Source organism: Euprymna scolopes, unplaced genomic scaffold (assembly GCF_053919585.1).
Source record: "Euprymna scolopes isolate OS-2025 unplaced genomic scaffold, ASM5391958v1 sca806, whole genome shotgun sequence".
Lineage (NCBI taxonomy): Eukaryota > Metazoa > Mollusca > Cephalopoda > Sepiida > Sepiolidae > Euprymna > Euprymna scolopes.
Window position 1 is genome coordinate 12501 of NW_027633887.1, and position 10000 is coordinate 22500.

Here is a 10000-nt window from a genome sequence, read left to right on the forward strand (position 1 = left end):
AGGCACCTTAGCCGGACGTTTGGTTCATCCCACAGCGCCAGTTCTGCTTACCAAAAGTGGCCCACTTGGCACTCGCATTCGAGGTGACCAACCGCCCAGCGAAGCGTGCTGGCGGCGGCGGCCGGATGGGTCGGCTCCGTCGTTCGGGAGAGTCGGCCCGTTCCACCCGTTCCGAGTTCGAGAGTAGGTCGAGGCCGTGAACGGCCCCGGGGCCTCCAATCGTTCGCTTTACCGGATGGAATTGCGACGATCGAGCGCCAGCTATCCTGAGGGAAACTTCGGAGGGAACCAGCTACTAGACGGCTCGATTGGTCTTTCGCCCCTACACCCGGTTCCGACGATCGATTTGCACGTCAGAGGCGCTTCGGACTTCCACCAGAGTTTCCTCTGGCTTCATCCCGACCGGGCGTGGATCGCCATCTTTCGGGTCCCTGGTCGCTCGCTACGCCAGAGTCGGCCGAGTCGTACTCGGAAAAAGGGGAAACCGACCCGGGGGTGATGCGCCCGCGCGCAGCGCCTAAACTCGACGACAAAATAGGACTAGTTCAAGCCGCGGGATCTCACCGATGGGCGGAAGGAGGATATGGAAGCTGGCGCCCGGCAATTCCCCTTTTTGGATGATGCGCCGGTCCCCTCTCGGGGAGGAGGGAAAAACAACCGCACGTCAGCCACGAGCCTTCCCTCTCCTATCTCTCTCGGGAAGAGAGAAAAAAGGAAAAGTTGCGGGCACCGCAGCAGCGACGGCGGAAGGCCGAAAACGCCGCGCCGGCGGGATCGGGCACGGCTCGGAGGCGGGTGAGGCGAGGAGAAGACGACGGCACGAGACCGACGACACCCCCCGACGACCCCCGGACGACTTTGCCACGACACCTCTCCCGATCGACGCCCTCCTACACGCTCTCTCGCTTTCGCTTCGCCTTCGGGGTTAGTCAGAGGTGGCCCCTACGACTCGCGAACGGCCAGGACTCCTCGGTCCGTGTTTCAAGACGGGTCGGGTGGGTTGCCGATGCACGTCGCTGACCCGGGGTGGCGGGCGGCTCGAGTAAAAAAGCGTCGCCGAGCGACCTCTCCGGAAACGGAAACGGGCGCGGGCGGGGTTGCCCCCGACAAGAACCCGAAACGTCGGCGAGGTGCGTGACGGCGAGGCCGCGCCAGTCCTATCCCGCCTCTCATCGCGCACGCGCCCGAGACGGTGGGGCGCCTAAGGAGCGACACACAGAGTGCGTCGCCCGCACGCGACTTCCGGCGGGATCAAAACGGACCGGCTCGCCACGTGTAACGGATCGTGTCAGATTTCCTCCGTTCCCGGCAGAAAGGGGCAGTTACGTTCGCGGGCCCGACGGCCGGTGGCCCCCGACTTCACAAGGTGGGAAGACGGGGGTTTTCAGGGTGATGAAACGCCTGCCGCCTACGGAAAAAAACCCGCGTGTTCGACCTGCACGCCGGGAACGGGTCGCGACGACGGACCGGAGGGGAAGTGCGTCCGGTGCCGGCCGCGCGGAGGTCGCGCCGAAGCGCCCGCGCCATGATTACGCCGAGCGATGATGAAGGGGACGGGTGCAGCGGAGTCGCGCGCGGAGGGAGCAGGAGGAAAGAAGAAGCGGCGGCGACGGATGCGGCGGGTTAGGGCCCGGCGGCAGCAGCGATCGAGAGGACGAGTCCCCTCCGTCGCAGCCAACCGACGCAGCCACCTACCGACGCCGCGGTCGTCACCACGTTTCCCTTCCCGCTATCCACGCGGCCCGTCTCCTTCGTCGGCGACGCGGGCACAAAAGCTGGAACCGCGGGGAACGAGTCCCCCGCGGACACGACGAACGACGACCTGTGCCGCGACGGCCTCTCTTTCAAGAACACACATCGAGTTTGGGCTCGAGCCTAGGCAGCACCGGACTGAGTCCCCCCGCGATCGCGGTGAGCGGTCCCACCCGTTTACCCCTGGGCGGTTTCACGTTCTCTTGAACTCTCTCTCCAAAGTTCTTTTCAACTTTCCCTCACGGTACTTGTCGACTATCGGACTCGTCCCGGTATTTAGCCTTGGATGGAGCTTACCACCCGATTTGGGCTGCGTTCCCAAGCAACCCGACTCTCGGATCGAAGGCCGTCGCTCGCCGTCCGCACCGAATGGGCCTGGCACCCGCCGCGGGCGGCCCCGATCGAGGGAACTCCGAACTATGCGAGACGAAAACGAACGGCTGCCTTCGACCCATGCGCCACACGTCCCGAAGCCTTTAACTTGCGACGGGATTCGGCGTTGGGCTTCTCCCGGTTCACTCGCCGTTACTAAGGGAATCCCGGTTGGTTTCTTTTCCTCCGCTTAGCGATATGCTTAAGTTCAGCGGGTCGTCTCGTCCGAGCCGAGGGCGGCGGTTTTTAGTAGAGTGTGGTGTTTGGAGGAGAGGAATCTCGATCGGTACCCTCCGTGTGACGACGGCTGGCCGATATAGCGCCCGTCCGACCGAAAATGAAGAAGCCAACAATTAAAAAAAAGCGTGGGTCCTCCCCATCCGACGTTGCGTTGCCTACGACGCGGCCACCTTTTTACGGTGCGACGGCCGTGCTCGTCGCGCTGCTCGAGGCGTCGCTGAGAGACACCTTCATGAGGCAGAGAGCGAGACGAGCAGGCGGCGCTTACGTCGGCAGTCGGTTAGGTCGGTACTTTTTTTTTGGTCTCCCTTCGGCTGCTTTCGGACAGACTCCTCCTGCTCCTCCTCCACAGTGTTTCTTCACGCGGTCGAAAAGGGAAAAGACTCCGCGGTCTGCCAGCGGGAGACGAAGGAGGAGGCCGGAGAGGGTTTTAAAAAAAAAAAAGACATTGAAAGGAGTCAATTCTTTTTTTATTTTTCTTCCCCCTCGTCACTCGCTCCTGCGACGTCCCGGTTACCACCGTGCCGAGGACCGGGCGGGCACGGGGACGGCAAGATGTCGTTTCGTTAACGGAGAAAGACATGTAACGTTCCGCCTCTCGACCGGACGTGGCCCCGAGACAAGGGATCTCGGGGCCGCAATGTGCGTTCGAGGTGTCGATGTTCACTGAGTCCTGCAATTCGCATCAGTTATCGCGGCTGGCCGCGCTCTTCATCGACGGACGAGCCGAGTGATCCCCCGTCCAGGGTTCAGCACTTGGTTTTTTTATATTAGTTTTTGTTTATATAGATTTAGTAGTGTGCGAGGAGGTCTGTGCGAGGAGGCGTGACGGCATTGCAATGTCGCGAGTAGTTTGTTTTTTTAGCTAGCGGCGGTGGCACAGCGGCTGCAAAAAAACAAAAAAAACGATAAAGCGGCGACAAGGCAAAGAAGAAGCGGCCATCACTTGCGGTGGGCGAAAAAACAAACAGGTGGTAAGACGCGGAAGCAAGCAAGAAGAGCTGGGGCTTTAAAAACCTCCGCGTCACCACAAATCTATCTCTCGCTCCGCCTTTTATAGGTTTGTTTGCGCGCATTCGAGGCGTTGACGCCGACAGACAGAGGAGGTAGGCCGGAAAACAACAAACCAGTCTCGAACGGGAAAACGGTAATGATCCTTCCGCAGGTTCACCTACGGAAACCTTGTTACGACTTTTACTTCCTCTAAACGATCGGGTTCGGTCGTCTTCTCCAGGCATCGAACGCCGAGGCGTAGATGCACGAGTGTCGTGACGGACACGTCGCGCACTGCCCGGCGGCGTCGTCGGCCAGATCCGAGGACCTCACCGGACCGTTCGATCGGTAGTAGCGACGGGCGGTGTGTACAAAGGGCAGGGACGTGATCGACGCGGGCTGTTGACCCGCGCCTACCGGGAATTCCTCGTTCACGGGGTTGGTTACAGGCCCCGATCCCTATCACGGGAGGTGGTTCAGAGGTTTCCCAACCCTCTCGGGCCGGGGCGAAGTCCCCGCTGATACCTCCAGTGTAGCGCGCGTGCGGCCCCGGACATCTAAGGGCATCACAGACCTGTTATCGCTCCGCCTCGTGTGGCTTTCTGCCACCCGTCCCTCTAAGAAGTGCGTGAGAAAACCGACCCGGACCCGAGCGCCACGGAGGACGCCGAGCCCGCCGTAAAAATCACTGACATCGGCGCACTAGTTAGCAGGCCGGAGTCTCGTTCGTTATCGGAATCAACCAGACGGATCGCTCCACCAACTAAGAACGGCCATGCACCACCACCCACCGAATCGAGAAAGAGCTATCGATCTGTCAATCCTACCGGTGTCCGGACCGGGTGAGTTTTCCCGTGTTGAGTCAAATTAAGCCGCAGGCTCCACTCCTGGTGGTGCCCTTCCGTCAATTCCTTTAAGTTTCAGCTTTGCAACCATACTCCCCCCGGAACCGAACTCTGGTTTCCCGCAGGCTACCCGCCGGGTCATGGAAGCGAACGCCGGCGGATCGCCGGTCGGCATCGTTTACGGTCGGAACTACGACGGTATCTGATCGTCTTCGAACCTCCGACTTTCGCTCTTGATCGAGGAAAACGTGCTTGCCACACGCCATCGCTGCAGTTCGTCTTGCGACGATCCAAGAATTTCACCTCTAACGTCGCAATACGAGTGGCCCCGACCGCTCCCTTCGATCATTGCCTCGCCGTAGACGGAGACCGACAGACGTAGACGAGGCCCTCTTCCATCATTCCATGCTTATCGTATGCAAGCTTGAACAGCCCGCTCTGAGCACTCTAATTTTTTCAAAGTGAACGTACCGGCCGCCGCGGACACTCGGTTAAGAGCACCCTTGGAGGAGAAACCGCCGACCGCAACACGCGCGCAGACAAGACACGAAGCAGGGACTCGGAGCGGACCGGGGGGTTCAAAAAAAAAGAGGAACGCGCGGAAAGGGAGAGGGAGAGAAGCGCGGGGGTCAGAGTGCGGGGATGCGAATGAACGCACCCAAACACACACACGTAGCACCCCCCCGTTAGACTACTCCCGGAACCGAACCGACGACCACTTGTTTTTTTTTTCCCGGATCCCGATCACGACCTCCTCGTCCACCTCGCCGGCAGGACCGCGTGGCGGGTATGCTAGCGGTTGACACCGGCGGAAAGGGCCGGGAATGCGAACGGACGACCAAAGTCAACGACGGACGATGGCGCCGCCGCCCCGGGGCCGCTTGCGCGACCACGAACCCGAGTTCGGACTACGAGCTTTTTAACCGCAACAACTTTAATATACGCTACCGGAGCTGGAATTACCGCGGCTGCTGGCACCAGACTTGCCCTCCGGTTGGTCCTCGTTAACGGATTTGAAGTGTACTCATTCCGATCGCGGGGCCTCGACAGAGTCCCGCGTCGTTATTTTTCGTCACTACCTCCCCGTGCCGGGAGTGGGTAATTTGCGCGCCTGCTGCCTTCCTTGGATGTGGTAGCCGTTTCGCATGCTCCCTCTCCGGAATCGAACCCCGATTCCCCGTTACCCGTAGTAACCACGGTAGGCACTTAACCGACCGTCGACAGTTGATAGGGCGGACCCTCGAGAGACCCGTCGCCGGGCGTGAAAGCTCGTGCGATCGACCAGTGAGTTATCCAGAGTCACCAAAGCGGAGCGCGCCGCCCTATGAGCCCCGCCACCGAACGGACCCGCGAGCGGGAACGCCGACGACGGGAGGACGGAATGACGCGCATCGGTCTCAGTCTAATATGTAGCGCCGCGACCCGGAACGGCCGACGCGGGTGCCAGCGCGCGAGGCGTGGCGACGACGGCGCGCCGACCGATCGCGGCCTGTGTCACATGTATTAGCTCTAGAATTGCCACAGTTATCCATCGCCTCCGAGGAGGAATACGGTCCCGAGGATTAGGTCCGGTTCCTGAGCCATTCGCGGTTTCGCCCGTTCTAATGCGTGGCGTGAACTTACACTTGCATGGCTTAAGCTTTGAGACAAGCATATGACTACTGGCAGGATCAACCAGGTATCGTTGGAATTTGGGACTTTGTTTCGACAGAACGACAGACCGACCGACCGACCGACCGACATAAGACAGACAACTACAACGACGGGCACGTGTTTATTTATTTTTCGAGGGGGTTCGCCGTCAGAAGAAGCGCGCTGCCCGCGCTGATGGCCTCTTTTTTGTTTCTCCCCTGACTTGGACCGAGACCGAGACTCAAAGAACGAAAGCGACCAACGTCGACAACAACAACGACAACGGCACCCTTGACAGCGATACATACGACAAACGACAAGCAGCACGACGGCAGTGCACACGGACATCGAGGGTCAAGGTGCAGACTGAACTCGCCGAGGTCGTCGTCATCGTGGTCGCCATCGATTCCGTCTCGTCGTCGTCGTCGTCAACGTCCACGTCACAGCCGGCCGAGAAGAGAGAACAGACGACAGCGTCGACAACAACAACATCGACAACGGCACCCTTGACAGCGATACATACGACAAACGACAAACAGCACGACGGCAGTGCACACGGACATCGGAGGTCAAGGTGCAGACTGGAATCGTCGAGGTCGTCGTCATCGTGGTCGCCATCGATGCCGTCTCGTCGTCGTCGTCGTCGTCTTCGTCGTCGTCGTCGTCATCAACGTACCAACCGACCGAGACGAGAGAGCAAGCAACAACGTCGACAACAACAACGACAACGGCACCCTTGACAGCGATACATACGACAAACGACAAACAGCACGACGGCAGTGCACACGGACATCGGAGGTCAAGGTGCAGACTGAACTCGTCGAGGTCGTCGTCATCGTGGTCGCCATCGATGCCGTCTCGTCGTCGTCGTCGTCTCCGTCGTCGTCGTCGTCGTCGCCAACGTCAACGTCAACATCACAGCCGTCATCGGGGAGGAGCTGGACCAGGGCAGCGGCGGCGTAAATTTTCCCGTCACCTTCGTCGTCGCCTTCGTCGACCGACCGACCGACCGGCGTCGTGTTCGTGCTCGGAAAACCGAGGAGAGACAACGTGCACATGGCGCGTTCTCGCAAGCGGCTCCTCGGTCCGATTTTTTTGGGCGGCTTTTTCGAGCTTTTTTTTTTTTTTCTCACCCTTTCGTCCGTGCGACGGCGAACGTTAGGGGAAAAAAAAAAAAAAAAAAAAAACGACAACAACGCGGCGGACCGGGCGAACAACATCGTCGACACACACGACATTGACGACCGGTCCCCCCTTTTCACAATCGCATCGAGATAAAAACGAACGAGTCCGATTCGAGCACCGAGTCGCGAGCGGGAGGACTGTCGGTGCAAGTATCGATCACTGACGTGAGCGCTTCGCCGGACAGAGGATGGCTCATCCGGCAGCCGTGCAAATCGACGGTATGGGGAAGAACGAACAAGAAGAGCAACGACTTGATCGGCGGCTTGGGAACTGCGGACGGTGAAAACGGGTTAATCGACTGCGACCACGACTGCTCGATCGATCTTCTTTGGCGCTAACAAAGGTGGAGGTGGCGCAAGAAGGGACTAGCGCTATCACCGTCCACGTATCAGAAGATGCGGCGGCAGACGTCGACGCTTATGCGTTGTCGGACGAGAAGTCGCTGCAGCACGTGTACCGCGAGCGGGACGTCCAAGGTTTTGCCAGACGGAAAGAAATCGGGTGTCAGCGAACGTTCACACGGCTGTGAGATCGGACGCTGACAGGAGTAGGAGGCGGCAGGCAGGCGGCGGTTACGGCGGCGGCGCCTGCTGCTGCTCATCCTCCTGTTTGCTGCGGCGACTTCCAGGACGGGAGAGCATCGAACAACGTACGTATGGTTACAAGGGGATCAGGATCTACATAGTGCATCCCCCGCGGCTATTTTTGTTTGTTTGTTCGCTCGTTCGTTAATTCGTTCGTTCGTTCGTTCGTTCGTTACAATGTACGTTTTTCCGTTCGACGGCGGCAGAGAGCGGCGGCGTTTCTCCCTAATCCGGAGGATTTATCGGTCGCACAGCGATGGGTCGTTCGGCCGATCATCGAAAGATTCGCAGGTAGTGGTTGAATGGCAGAACGGCAGCAACAACAGCGGCGGCTGAGAGCGGCGAACGCTGAGGCGGAAGCAGAAGCTGCAGCAAACGTATCGGCTAAACATGGTGGACATAGATATGGCTGACGACGCGGGTACCACGACGACTATGGAACCAGGAAAAGGAGCCGTTAGTTGTTCCAACATATCGTTCGACACGTCGAGCAGCCCTAGGTCCACGGAGAAGCACACACACGTACCACGTATTATAACCTAACGACGATGAGCGGGCGCACGGTTGGCAGGAACGAAGGCGGCGGATCAAAACAAGTTGGAGCGCGGCGACAGCGATAACGGTGACAGCCCTAGGCGGCGGAGATGCCACTTTCTGACGCCTTTGCGACAAGCCCGTAGAGACGTTCCGGACCAACCACGAGGCAAAGAGTCGCTGCTCCGACGAACCGACACACCAAAGTGTGCTTCCTACCGAACATGTTTTATAAAACTTTCAAACTGGAAAACCCCAGAAATGGTGTTGGTATTCGTCCAGACCCACCTCCGACACCTGAAAATGGTGGTCAAAAAAAACGTCGATTATACGAAGCGACATTTCTGGTCGGCGATTTTCCAGTTTTACGCCTACTGCCACATGGGGATGTCGGTAGGCGTCGCAAAGTGCCTTCTCGACGCCTAGGCACACCAGGACTTTGTCATTTTTTTCCCCCTCGACATTCCTGGTCCGGTCTATTCCGATTTTACACCTACCGCCATGTGGGGGTGGCAGTAGGCGTCGAAAAGTGCCTTCTCGACCGCTAGCGACACCACTACTTTATCGAGCTCTGGAGGCCCGCACACCGACCCGGGGGCCGCGGAGTCGACCCCGGGGGCCTCCTGGCGTCGCCGCCGCTCACTTGGACGCCTTCCGCAACCTGTGGTCCCGCTCGGGGCCGCCGGGAGCCTCGCCGACCTGACCGGTGTCGGTAGGCGTCTGGAAGCGCCCGGCCGACCTGGACGAGGTCCCCCTGGCCCCCGGGGGACACCCCTTAGTTGGATGGGGGTGCTGTCCCGGGCACACATGCAACCCGCGGCCGCCTACCGACAGCCCCCTTCGCTCGATCGCTACTCCTTTCCAACATATGTCGGAGAAGCCGGGCGGTTGTGAAACCCCAGAAATGGTGTTGGTATTCGTCCAGACCCACCTCCGACACCTGAAAATGGTGGTCAAAAAAAACGTCGATTATACGAAGCGACATTTCTGGTCGGCGATTTTCCAGTTTTGCGCCTACCGCCATGTGGGGGTGGCAGTAGGCGTCGAAAAGTGCCTTCTCGACCGCTAGCGACACCACTACTTTATCGAGCTCTGGAGGCCCGCACACCGACCCGGGGGCCGCGGAGTCGACCCCGGGGGCCTCCTGGCGTCGCCGCCGCTCACTTGGACGCCTTCCGCAACCTGTGGTCCCGCTCGGGGCCGCCGGGAGCCTCGCCGACCTGACCGGTGTCGGTAGGCGTCTGGAAGCGCCCGGCCGACCTGGACGAGGTCCCCCTGGCCCCCGGGGGACACCCCTTAGTTGGATGGGGGTGCTGTCCCGGGCACACATGCAACCCGCGGCCGCCTACCGACAGCCCCCTTCGCTCGATCGCTACTCCTTTCCAACATATGTCGGAGAAGCCGGGCGGTTGTGAAACCCCAGAAATGGTGTTGGTATTCGTCCAGACCCACCTCCGACACCTGAAAATGGTGGTCAAAAAAAACGTCGATTATACGAAGCGACATTTCTGGTCGGCGATTTTCCAGTTTTGCGCCTACCGCCATGTGGGGGTGGCAGTAGGCGTCGAAAAGTGCCTTCTCGACCGCTAGCGACACCACTACTTTATCGAGCTCTGGAGGCCCGCACACCGACCCGGGGCCGCGGAGTCGACCCCGGGGGCCTCCTGGCGTCGCCGCCGCTCACTTGGACGCCTTCCGCAACCTGTGGTCCCGCTCGGGGCCGCCGGAGCCTCGCCGACCTGACCGGTGTCGGTAGGCGTCAGTCAAACTTGCTTAAGAGGCAAAGCCTCCTCACACCTTAAGAGAGTCACAGTTAGTCCCGCCGTTTACCCGTGGTCGTCGTCGGGGGTGCCGGTCGGTGTG

General features: G+C 59.9%; 2 non-coding genes and 1 pseudogene across 2 annotated transcripts in view; all 3 read right to left on the reverse strand.

The window, feature by feature from the left end:
* The window catches only part of LOC145276299 (large subunit ribosomal RNA), a 5724-nt gene extending 3361 nt beyond the window's left edge, over positions 1–2363 (reverse strand). The window contains exon 1 of the ribosomal RNA XR_013867925.1: positions 1–2363. This exon is cut by the window's left edge and continues 3361 nt beyond it. This is a non-coding gene — a ribosomal RNA (large subunit ribosomal RNA).
* A 593-nt stretch (positions 2364–2956) lies between these two features.
* Positions 2957–3114, reverse strand: LOC145276298 (5.8S ribosomal RNA). Its single transcript, XR_013867924.1, has one exon. It is a non-coding gene; the product is annotated as a 5.8S ribosomal RNA (ribosomal RNA).
* Positions 3115–3512: 398 nt separating this feature from the next.
* Positions 3513–5883, reverse strand: LOC145276302 (small subunit ribosomal RNA; annotated as a pseudogene).
* Positions 5884–10000: the final 4117 nt, after the last annotated feature.